Source organism: Capra hircus, chromosome 16, assembly GCF_001704415.2.
Source record: "Capra hircus breed San Clemente chromosome 16, ASM170441v1, whole genome shotgun sequence".
Classification (NCBI taxonomy): domain Eukaryota; kingdom Metazoa; phylum Chordata; class Mammalia; order Artiodactyla; family Bovidae; genus Capra; species Capra hircus.
Window position 1 is genome coordinate 61344569 of NC_030823.1, and position 12776 is coordinate 61357344.

General features: G+C 48.6%; 1 protein-coding gene across 5 annotated transcripts in view; it reads left to right on the forward strand.

Moving 5' to 3' along the window:
- LOC102184834 (voltage-dependent R-type calcium channel subunit alpha-1E) overlaps positions 1 to 12776 on the forward strand; it is a 338694-nt gene that overhangs the window by 125970 nt on the left and 199948 nt on the right. The window lies entirely within an intron of this gene.

The following is a 12776-nucleotide window of genomic DNA, read 5'->3' on the forward strand; positions in this document are numbered from 1 at the left end:
GGGACTCTCAAGAGTCTTCTCCAACACCACAGTTCAAAAGCATCAATTCTTTGGTGCTCAGCTTTCTTCACTGTCCAACTCTCACATCCATACATGACCACAGGAAAAACCATAGCCTTGACTAGACAGACCTTAGCCAGCAAAGTAATGCCTCTGCTTTTGAATATGCTATCTAGGTTGGTCATAACTTTTCTTCCAAGGAGTAAGCGTCTTTTAATTTCATGGCTGCAGTCACCATCTGCAGTGATCGGACTGTTCAGTTCACCTTAATTTACACAACAGGCTTTAGACAGCCTCCTTATTGCCAGGATGGTAGAAGCTAGTGTGCCTGCTTTTGAGGAAAAAGACAGACCTGTGTTCAGTGGTTGCCCTGATGAGGTGTTATCATTCCTTCCAGTCTTGTCAGCTGAGTGTTGTGGGGGTGTATAGACAACGGTCATACTCTGTCTGAGGACATCAAGAAAGGTTTTGCAGAGAAACCTCATAGTGGCTTGCTTGGCAAAGTGATTGTTTGGTGGGTTCAAGGAACAGCGGGGAGGCTGGAGCACTCCAAGAGGGCATGGAGGGAGAAGGGATCAGAGAGTCACTGGGACTGGGCCCCACTGGGTTTTATTTCACACTTGATGGGAGGGGTCTTTGGAGTATTTTGAGCCGATGGGTGAGACAATTTGATATATGCTGAAAGATCACTCTGGCTGCTGTGTGGAGAACTGGCTGTGGTGGGCAGAGGTGGAAGTGTTACAACGATGGTGTGAAGTCTTGGATGGTCAAGCTGGTGGTTATCAGATGGGGATGGATTTTGAAGGTAGAGCTGGCAGGCCTTGCTGATGAGTTGAATGTAAGGTGAGAGAGAAAAGCAGGGACCAGTGATGACTCCTCAGCTGTATTAGTGAATTACCAGTGATACAGTTTCCTGAGACAGGGAGGCTTAGAGAAGGGGTGGGATGATTGACCCAGTGTCAAGAGTTCAGCTGGGGGTATGTTAAATTGGAGATATCTGTTTGCTGCACCTTTAGTATCCAAGTTAGTGATGTCATGATGAGTGAGTGGTCAGATACATAAGCCCAGAGCAGAGAGGAGAGGGGCAGAACAGGAGATACTCACTTGAGAAACATCGACTTATTAATGGTTTTAGAGTTATGGGATTGATTGGCCAATGCCCCACAGGGAGAAGGTATAGCTAGAGAAGAGGATTAAGGACTGAGCTCTGAGGAACTATAGCTCAATGCGTATTAGCCCAGTAGTGGGCCTATTACTGAGACCTTAAGAACGTCAGGGTTTTCTCTTGGAGCTATTTCTTTTGGAATTTAGCCCAAATGTAATATTATTACTTCTCCTAGGAAGCTACCAGGAAAATAGCATGCTCTGGGGCCAATTTATTGATTATGGCAGGGACTTCTTTACTGTGGGGAAGGCAAACAGGAGTTACCACGACCAGCCAATGAGCTGGTGTAGGACAGATAACAGTTCTGGGTGTAGACAAAGCTCTTCAAGTCTGCCTTGGTTTGGTTCTTTTTCCTTTTGTGTGCTCCTCTTTTCATGTAAAAGGTATGTTTTCCATCAAGATGATGTTGCTTGTAAAGATAGGTTTTTATTTCTGTAGCTGACCTCCTTTTCATCCAACAGACTTTTATTGAGGGCCTACTGTGTGTCACTTCACTGTGTGTTAGACATGGGCCAGGTGCTGGAATGCTCCCTTTTCCAAATACTTCTCTGACAGTTTCTTTGCTGCCCCCAGGCATCTGCTCTTTCCCAGTTGGCCTCAGTTTGTTTACACTCGTTACATTATTCACCTGTACATCATTATTCATACCCATTACATCACTGATTATTAGTTATAGTAGCTACTAAATCTCTTAAGCATTCTTCTGTTTCTTTTTTCCTTACACCTCACACTTAATTCAGTGATAATCCCTGTTGGCTCTGCAGTCCCTGTTTATCCAGATTCTGATCTCCAGTCCTGACCACACCCTGGCCCAAGCCCCCGCATCTCGAGTGGAAGTTACTGCAGTGTCTCCCTGAGTGCATCACTGCCCGGGCGCAGGTAGATCAGGGGAAATCTCTCCCGTGGGGAACCCTCCAGGGGCTCCTCTCTCGCTGCGTGGAGGCCAGAGCTCTTGCAAGGAAGCCACAGGACCCTATACAATCTGCTCCTCTCCTCTTCCACCCTTCCCCCTCTCCCCTCCCTCATCTCCTCCAGCCATAGCCGTCTTCTTGCTGCAGACGCATGGAGCACACACCTGCCTCGGAGCCTGGCCATTGTGCTGTGTTGCTGGGGTGTCCTTCCCCAGAGGTCAGAGTGCACTCACCCTCTCCCCTCCTCGGATCTTTACCCAGTGAGGCTTTTCATGACCATCCTATTTAAGGTTGAATTTTCCCTTCCCAGTAGTCTCTACCTACTTTTCCTGCTTTCTTTCTATCCAGAGAACTTCATCTTTTACCACAGCATATATTTTTCCCATTTATTTGTCCAAAGACGAACTTACCGGATTACAATAAGCCTCACGAGGCGGGAATTTTGTATTACTCACTACTTGGAATAGTTGCTGCTCCGATTGCTGAATGAATAAATGACAGGAGTCCATTACGGAAGGGGGTGTGGTCAGTGCTCTGCATCTGTTAGTTACTGTTACCTCTTTGGCCATTTCCAGAACCTCTGCTGACGGGTGGAGTGCTGTTGTGAGGGCTGGCTGCCATGAGAGACCGAGTCTGTGGCCGGGAAAGGGCACTCCCATCGCAGACTGGCTGCCACGGGAGAGAGCCATTCGCCCAGGTGTCCTCTATATTGTTAGCACTCACCACCCCGTGTTGGAGGTTAGATAAATCCACAAAAGGGCTTATTGAGGGCATAGTCACAAAAGCAAGTCCCTCTTTTGATGGTTCACAAGATCTGTTTTTATCCATGAAGATAACTGTGGGGTCCCTGGCTGGGAGATGGCAGTGTTGGGGTGGGTAGAGAGATCAGAATTCCCGAAGGGGTCCTCAGGACATCATCCGGGTGCCACAGCAAGCCTCCAGCACCACTGAGATAGAGTTTGACTCTGTGAATGAAGTGAAGGTCAGTGACCCTTAAAACTGGGAAGGAAAACCTACTGGCCTAAAGTACTGGGAGAACTCTTGCTTATATCCTTAGGAGTCTTCAGTGTTGTGAAAGGCCAGTGTGAGGCATCACAGCCAACATTTATATAGTATAGCTTGTTTGTCAGGCACTGTTCGGTATACTTTATAGACAGAAATACATTTGATATCCTCAACAAGCCTTTCACATAGGACGATTACACCCCCATTTTGCAGTTGAGAAGATCAAGGCCATCTGTTCCCAGAGTCTCTGCCCTTAACCATTACATTACAGTTGTCTCAAAATAAGTGTGGCTAGTGGGCTGTTTAGGAGAATAGAGAGATTGTTTAATATGCTTACATGTTATGTTTTGATTTGTGATATTGTTGTGGGGAGTAGCTATGTGTGAAAACTGACGTTTTTGTGAGGCATGCATGTGTGAACACTGTAATTACTATTTCCAAGAGAGAACAGATTTTTTTTTTTTTTGTTTAATTTCACCACTGCGCCTAGCTGGAGACTTTGCTTATGACACATTTTTGTTTTTGGATTTTCATAAGAGAGAATGTTAAAATAGGGCTGTCCTTTTGATGAAAGTTCTGGCAGGTTTGGGACCCCTGAAGACTATTCAGATGCTAGTAAGTATTTTTCACCTTTAACCCTCTGTACTAAGGAATTCCTGATTGCCCAGCAAGAATCCTCTGGTGATTAGGGACATTAGCTTCGTGTCCTCCCCTTTTGCCTCTGCCTGCCTGGCCTCCATCCCTGTGACGGATGTGTGCTGGCTCTGTCATCAGGTGCCCAGGGCTGGGGGGCTGGGGGGCCGGGTCCGAGGGCACTTTAGGCAGAGAGCGGTGATAGACCAGCAACACTTGGTGGATATGAAGTTTGGGGATTGCTGCCCACCCCCTGCCCCCAACTTTGCCCTGCCCTGTGGGTGACAGATCCAGCCAGCTATTTTTATTCTGGAAGCACTGATTTTAAGAGGATGGCTGTGCCTCTTGGGTTTGCTGGACTCATCCTGGTTTGAAAGGAAGGTCCTTGTGTCTCCCATGAGTGGGACCCTATGATGTCCAGCCTTCAGGTCTCATTGTCTGCTGAGCCCTGAGCAGGTGCAGAGTTCCACCTTGACCCTGTCTCAGACCCAGGTCCCATCCACCCCACCAGAGTGTGGGTGTTTGGGGACCCCACCCCATCTTGGTCAGTCTTCCTTTTGGGGGAGTGATCAGGACCCTAAAACCCCGCTGCCTTCAACACGACAGAAGAACTTCCCACCCATCTTCCAGGCAGGCTTGAGTAACGCTTCTAGCTGAGTGAGCAGCCATGGAATTGTTGGGAAGAGGAGCTGAGGTCAGGTGGCTACCCTTTCCTTGGGCTAAGACTGGAAAGGGGGAAGGGATGGACTGGTGGGCATGGCCCCAGAGGCAGTAGCTACATCAGACCAGTGGCTTCTCTCTGCACAGCCCTGGCCTCACACTCAGATAGTTAGGCTCTTGATGCCGCTCGCTCCTGAGGCTTCTGCCAAGTCGCTGGAGATGAAATTGGGTCGCCTGTCATGATTCCTGCAGGACGAGGCAGAACTGTGCTTACTACACACCCTGCCCTGCTTTAACCTCCAGCTGGGTCTGGTCCGGCATCCCAGCTGGAGGGAGGTGAGGAGACTTCCCAGGGCAACTCTGGGGTGGGACTTGCCCCAGCCCAACTCCCTTCACCTAGCGCAGAGTTTCTTAACAGAGTCAGAGCAAAGCCTTTCTCTTTTTCTAAGTCCAATTTGTCAAACAAGGGGAGGATGGTGATCCTGAACCCCTCCTGGCGTGGGAGAGATGAGAATGGCCCCGTTTGTCATTCTGAGCATGGAGAAAGGCACAGGCAATTATCTGTCTTCGGTCAGAGAGCCGTGAGAGCCTTCTTTCATCCAGCCCTTCTCTGAGGACGGAGCTAAGGAGAGCCGGCTATAGACGAAGCGAGTGAGGGAGGAAATGGAGGGAAAGGACCTCATTTGAGTGTGTGTGTGCAGGCGTCATGTTTGTGGATTTAACTTAGGAGGCAGTTGGCAGGGGAAACAGAAATTAGAACAAACAGAAAGAAGGAGGCATAACGTGGACAGGAGGGTGAAGAGGCTACTGAAGAGGCAGTGGAAGGAGGAGGTCAGGGAGGGAGTGGGGAATGAGGCAGAAGGCAGATGGGGCCAGGAGCGGGGAGCCTGTACCCTGTTTCCCAGATGCTGACAACTTGCCCCGGAAGCTAGTGATGCCTCAGGCAGAGCTCAAACCACAAGCAAAACATGTGCAGGCAAAGAACCCCTTTTACTGTGTTTTGTTACATTTTAGAAAGAGGAACCACCACCAAAAAAGAAACACAAGGGGGGAGAGAGAGACAGGGGAAAGAAAATCTGTCATGGAGGTATGAAAATTTAATCAACACCCAGTGTTCTTAGCTGTTTCGGAGCAGGCACAGATCTTATTATCTAGGCAGCTATTTCTGTCACCTCTCAGGGCCCCTGGGAACAGCACCCGCTAGTGCCCAAGCCTGGAAGAGAGTGCCTGGGACCCATTGCCCTGGTCTCTGTCATGGGTGGGAGAAGAGATGGTGGTCTTGGGAAACTTCGAGTAGAGAGGGAGGTTTCAGGTTTACCTAAGTGGTATTTGTGTACATGGGGATTTTAGTGTAGACTTTCCTCCTGGAATACTAGGTATAAATGTGAGGTCATTTGAGCATTTACAGCCCAATCTTATTGCCTTCGGTGTGCAGATATGGACGAGTATATCCCAGTTTGTAGGATGCTCCTTCTGTATGGCTTTAAGGCCATCACGCCATCCTGTTTCTTTCCATCTTTCTGGTTGCTTCTTTTCCTTTGGGCCCTCATTTCTTCTCACACACTCTTTCCCTAGGGGATATCATTGAAAGTCCCTGGATGATTCTTGATGACTGAAATTTATATTTCTAGCTCAGAACTCTTTTCTGCGCTCCAGGCATATATATCTAATTACCCATTCCAGCACCATCCCGAAATGCCTTAGATTAACAAGGCTTAAACTGAAGACGTGGTTCCCCCACCGTCCTCTTGGCTCAGTCTCCCCATCCAGGTACCAGAGCCCCTCCACTTGTTTAGTGGCAGGTGCAAAAGTCTCCTGTCTCCCTCATTTCCTCCCATTTCTTCACCTTCTGTCTCCCATCAAACTCAAGTCAGATGGTCGCTACCCTCAGAATGCATCCCAGTCCCCCATCTCTACGACAGCTTCTCTGGTCCAGTGGCTGTCTTCTTTTCCTGCATTGCTCCTGTCGCCTCCTGACAGTCTCCCCAGGTTTTTCTCTTGTGTTTCTTCAGTCTGTTCTCTGCTCTGCAGCTGGATGATGGTGTGTGTGTGTGTGTGTGTGTGTGGTGTGTGGTGTGTGTGTGTGTGGTGTGTGTGGTGTGTGTGTGTGTGGTGTGTGTGTGGTGTGTGGTGTGTGTGTGGTGTGTGGTGTGTGTGTGGTGGTGTGGTGTGTGGTGTGTGTGTGGTGTGTGGTGTGTGGTGTGTGGTGTGTGGTGGTGTGGGTGTGTGTGTGTGTGTGGTGTGTGTGTGTGTGTGTGGTGTGTGTGTGGTGTGTGGTGTGTGTGTGTGTGTGTGTGGTGTGTGGTGTGTGTGTGTGGTGTGTGTGTGGTGTGTGGTGTGTGTGTGTGGTGTGTGTGTGTGTGTGTGTGTGGTGTGTGTGTGTGTGTGTGTGTGTGTGGTGTGTGTGTGGTGTGTGTGTGTGGTGTGTGTGGTGTGTGTGTGGTGTGTGTGTGTGTGTGTGTGTGTGTGTGTGGTGTGTGTGTGTGGTGTGTGTGTGGTGTGTGTGTGTGGTGTGTGTGTGTGTGGTGTGTGTGTGTGTGTGGTGTGTGTGTGGTGTGTGGTGTGGTGTGTGTGTGGTGTGTGTGTGGTGTGTGTGTGGTGTGTGTGTGGTGTGTGTGTGGTGTGTGTGTGTGGTGTGTGTGTGGTGTGTGTGGTGTGTGTGGTGTGTGTGTGTGTGGTGTGTGTGTGTGTGTGGTGTGTGTGTGGTGTGTGTGTGTGTGGTGTGTGTGGTGTGTGTGTGTGTGTGGTGTGTGGTGTGTGTGTGTGTGTGGTGTGTGTGTGTGGTGTGTGGTGTGTGTGTGTGGTGTGTGTGGTGTGTGTGTGTGGTGTGTGGTGTGTGGTGTGTGGTGTGTGGTGTGTGTTGGCCACATCATATGACATGCAGGATCCTGGTTCCCCAAGCAGGGATTGAACCCATGCCCCCTGCATTGGAAGCATGGAGTCTTGACCACGGGGCTGCCAGCAAAGTCCCAGAATGACTTTTAAACAACGTGCATGTCCCATAGCACTTTCCTTTCCAAACCTTTTATTTAGTTCCTGTTGCATTGGAAATAAGACAAAAACCTTTAATGTGATCTGTGAGGCATGTGGCCCCTGCAAGGCTTTCTAGCCTTGGTGGCCCTTACCTTTTGTACTGGGGCCATGCTGGCCTTTGTCAGAATCACTCAGCCCCCAGGTGTACCAAGCGCAGGACCGTTGGACATGCCATTCTGCACATAATGGAATTTCTTCCCTTGGAGCCCCTACCCTTTCTGGTCAGCCTGTGCTTGTCTTTTAGATCTCATTTTAAGGGCTTCCCTGGTGGTTCAGTGGTAAGGAATCTGGCTATAATGCAGGAGACTTGGGTTTGATCTCTGGGTGGGGAAGATCCCCTGGAGAAGGAAATGGCAACCCACTCCAGTATTCTTGCCTGGGAAATTCCATGGACAGAAGAGCCTGGTGGACTACAGTCTATTGGTTCACAAAAGAGTGGGATATGACTTAGTGACTAAACAACAACAAGCTACATTGAAGGACACACTCTCAGGGAGCTGTTCCCTCGGCACAACCCTAAACAAAGTCAGCTCTCTCCAGAAATCTCACTCATGAGCTTTCTCTGTTTTCTCCGGAGCCCTTACCCGCATTGTACTATTACAGTCATTTGCAGTGTTTTAAGTAATGCCATTGCTCCTACTGGGGCTTCCCAGGTGGCTCAATGGTAAAGAATCTGCCTGCCAGTGAAGGAGCCACAGGAGATGCGGGTTCGATTACTGGGTCAGGAAGGTCCCCTGGAGAAGGAAATGGCTACCCACTCCAATATCCGTGCCTGAAGAATCCTACGGACAGAGGAACCTGGGGGGTTATAGTCCACTGAGTCACACAGAATCAGATGACTGAGCATGCGTTCTTCCTCCTAAGTGTAAGTTCCCTAAGAACAGGGCCCCATCTGTTCACTGTGGTGTGTCCAGGATATGGCACCCAGCTGGCCTGGCCCATTAGAGAGGCTGAACCAGTGAGTGAATCTGCCCTGAACACCTCTGTGTCTAGGGCTTTGATTCATTCGCAGAGGCACGGGGAGTTGGAGGTGAGGCAGGACCTTCAGAACGATATTACAAAGTGTCCTTGGCCTAAGACCCCTTCCTACTTGACCCTAATCTGTTTTATGTTATCTGCTTGCCCACATGTGCATATTTCCAAATAGAGGTTATGTACTCCTTGAGGACTGTGCCTTAAACTTCGTGGAAACACATTCACTGGGTTTTATTTTCTTGAATATTGTCTCCCTAGATGTGTCTTCCTTCCCTTCCCCATTGGCCTGTACCCCTGGGTTCGGTTCCCAGTGTGTCCTGTGGTACAAGCCGCCTGCAGTAAGACAGGCTAATAGCTGTGTTTTCTCAGCCATGGCTCTTACTCTGTAGAAGATTCAGCTCTCTGCAAAATGCGAATGAGATTATTAATGGTAATAATACCTTGTCTATCTTTCAGGGTTGTTGTGAGGCAAAGATGAGTTCATTTATGTCAAATACTTTGAAAACCATGCAACTTCTTAAGAGTGTTGGAATTAAGTAAGGGCGTTGGGGAGTGATGAGGGATGAGCCATCACTCCTAATAACAGTGGAAAAGAAGTTTTCTTGGAGCGGGTGGGGTTGAGAATGAGCCTGGAAAGATTGTGTTTCAGGCAGGATACTGATAGGAAACAGAAGGTACCTTCACCTGGAGTTGGAAGAGATTTAATGGAGTATTTAAGACATGTGGTCAAAGCCAATGGGTGATATTTAGACCCTGGGGACAGCTTCAGTGAAAGGTCATTTCCACTGCGAGGTCTAGAGGAGCAAGGTGGGGATGGGGGGTGATTGGAGCCCAGTGAGAGCTGGGAGCAGGGAAAGGGGCTGCCATCACGGAGGGACCTGGTCCAACCAGGATTGCCACAACAAAGTGCAAGGGAATTGAGAAAAATAGACCACCAGCTCTCTCCTCTTACTGGTGCCTCCTGGGAGAAGTGAGACAGCTAGGGAGCCAGGTGATGAAGTGCAGAGGGGCTAGCTCTCAGGGCACAGAGAAGGGCAGGGGATACACGGGGGTGCTGGTGGTTGTTCAGTCACTAAGTTGTGTCTGACTCTCTGTCACCCAGTAGACTGCAGCACGCCAGGCTTCCCTGTCCCTCACTATCTCCTGGAGCGTGCTCATACTCATGTCCTTCGAGTCGGTGACGCCATCCAACCATCTTGTCCTCTGTCATCCTCTTCTCCTCCTGCCTTCAGTCTTTCCCAACATCGGGATCTTTTCCAATGAGTCGGCTCTTCGCATCAAGAGGCCAAAATATTGGAGCTTCCACATCAGTCCTTCCAGTGAATAGTCAGGCTTGATTTCCTTTAGGATTGACTGGCTTGATCTCCTTGCCATCCAAGGGACTCTCAAGAGTCTTCTCCAACACCACAGTTCGAAAGCATCAATTCTTCTGCACTCAGCTTTCTTTATGGTCCAGCTCTCACATCTGTACATGACTACTGGAAAAACTGTAGCTTTGACTGGACGGACCTTGAAGGGCAGGCAAATAGAAAATGACCAGCACAGGTGTGTATGATTTGAGAGGACGGCACAAGGAGCAGCCAAGATGTCCAGGTGAAGGTAATGGTATAAGAAAAAGCAGATAGGTTGGAAAATATTTAGGGATCAGCTGAAGGAATCAACAGGAAATATTTAAGAGATCCATAGCATTGACCAAACCACTGTTGATTATTAGGCTTGGAAGGTTGGGTTTTTATCCTGCCGACAAGGGAAGTTATAGAAGATGTTTCAGCAGAGAAGACCCATTGTGAAACCTGCGTTTGGAGAAATGTTTTAGGCAGAGGTATGTGGTTGGAAGGAAGCAGCGAGTGACTGAAAGGCTGTTGCAAGGGGAGAGGGGGTCTGGACTGAATGGCAACCAAATGAGAATGTAAAGTGCTGGATGAACATGAGGACCCTTGGAACTGGATGAGACCTGGATCTGGAGGTTGTCATTCACCAGGCATGTCCACTGGAGACCCGGGGCCCAGAGAGGCCCCCAGTCCTGCCATTTCTGGGCAGGATCCCTTTGCTTCCCCTGGAACCTCCCTCCCCTCTATCTATTCCCACGCCCGGGGTCTTCTCTTCCTTGGGGAATCTCTGCTGCCGTTGACCACTTGCTTGTTTCTGAAGACCTCTTCCACATCCCTGAGTCCCAGTGGTGTGTTCTTACTGTAAGACTCAGGAATGAGAGACCGAGGTTTCTGAGCCTGTACGGCTCGGGCAGTGGTGTCCCCAACTGTGTTTCAACCCTTCAGCTACAGCCTGGGCAACTGTCAGCTTTAGCCTCCTAGGAGACCAGGGTTGGCAAAGGACATTAAGCTTGGGAAGAAGAAATGGAGAGAGGACATTTTCCTTCCCAGCTCTTTGCTTAGCCCTTGAGTGAATGAGTGCTTTACCCAGCAGGGCCCCCTCCTGTCTTATCTGCTGCCATTTCTGTGTATAATGCCAGTTCTTATTTAACATCTGCCAAGCACAAAAGGTGCATCAGGGCCACATGGAAACAAAATGAAATGCTGGCGGTGCCCCTGAACTCAGACCTGAAATCAGACAAACAAGAAAATAAAGCGTCACCCCAGGAGCTGAGAGTCCTAGGAGAGAGAATGGCCGTGGGGTGCACTGGCTTGCTTTCTGGTTGTCTTCCTGCCTCTTCTACTCTCCCTTCCTTTAAAAACTTCTTATTGAAAAGATGTTTGTGATTTTTGGTTTCTTTATTTGGGTTTGTTTGGTCAATGATAAGAGAATGGAGGTTAATTGGGCATTCTTATGGGGGTGGTTTTAAACAGCAAACAGCCTGGTGTGGTAGGGAAGCAAGCCTTAGGAATGAGAGCCCCAAGTGTGGCTGAATATTAGCGCATGTTTATGGAATCCAGAACTCTGTGGTGGGAGGAGCTCTGGGTCAGGGTGGGGAGTCGGTGAGAGATTTGCCTGGTTGCTTGTGTGCAAGGTGTAAGAAAAATTGCTAATGAGCCAATACAAATCATCATCATCATTTATTCATCATGTCATTAAGCACTGTATTTAGCTCCTTTATGCATAATCTTGTTTAATTCTCACAGCAGCTCTATGAGATAGAGCTACTATTAGCTTCAGTTTATACATGACAAGGCTGAGAGTGAGTAGCTTGCCTAAGATCCCACAGCTGCTAAGAGCACAGGTGGATCTCAGACTCAAGGGGGCAGAAACCATGATTGTTGAGAGCTTGTTCCACCTGGACATGAGTCCCTAGCAAGAACTCTTAAGTGAGGGGGATGGAGTTAAGGAAGCATTGCCAGGACAGAGCTCAACTCCACCCTTAGCCCACCCCTCTCCCATGAGCTAGGAGCTGGCCCAGACATACCAAGTGTTCATTTGAGGGATGGTCAAGAAAGGCTGGGTAAAGCCCCATCAATATGGTGTGTAGCAGGCACCTTCCTGAACCACAGTGGATCCTCTTAGTCTAAAAGCCATGGTCGTTTGTCCCCCATGTTGTACAAGAAAATGGGGGCAAACCTTTTCGCCTCCAGTACTACAGAGAGGGTCTGTGGCCTGAGCAGACTTCCTGAAGGCTAGTCCTCTTTGAGTTCCCACACATAGAACCAGTTGGAAAACTTCTCCATCCATTCTTCTTGAAGTGAAGTGAAGTTGCTCAGTCATGTCCGACTCTTTGTGACCCCTGGACTGTAGCCCACCAAGCACCTCCGTCCATGGGATTCTCCAGGCAAGAATACTGGAGTGGGTTGCCATTTCCTTCTCCAGGGGATCTTCCTGACCCAGGGATCGAACCCAGGTCTCCCGCATTGCAGGCAGAGGTTTTAACCTCTGAGCCATCAGGGAAGCCCATTCTTCTTATCCCATCCCAAATCGTATATCAGTAACCTTAGCATATAAGCTTGAGAAGTCTCCTTCCAAACACGTCTTTGTATAATTGGGGAATCAGCAAAGTGTATGTGAGGAGTTGCTGGGAGATACCCAAGAGCTTATCTTTTTCTACAGCACTTTTATTTTGATACCTTGCTCGTTCTGTAAGAGAGCCAGGCTCAGAGCACAGTATTATGCATCTAAGGTTTTTAGGTTTGGCATGCCAAATATTCTTAATCATTCTTTGCAACAGAGTGAAAAATTCTTGATCCATAGTTACTATAATCTACAGTGCCAAGTAAGATACATCCTCATTCACTTCTTGAGTATCCACAAGACTGCCAGATTGACTGAGGAACTTTTCCAACCTTGAAGTCATGGAGATGTTTTCCTGTCTTATTTTCTGGAGGCTTTTGTGGTTTATTTTCCATATTTAGCTTTCATCTCATTCAGAATTGAATTTTGGGTATGTTGTGAGTGGGAGTTGATTCATTTTTTTTGCCTATGGACACACAATTGACCCAGCACTCTTTATT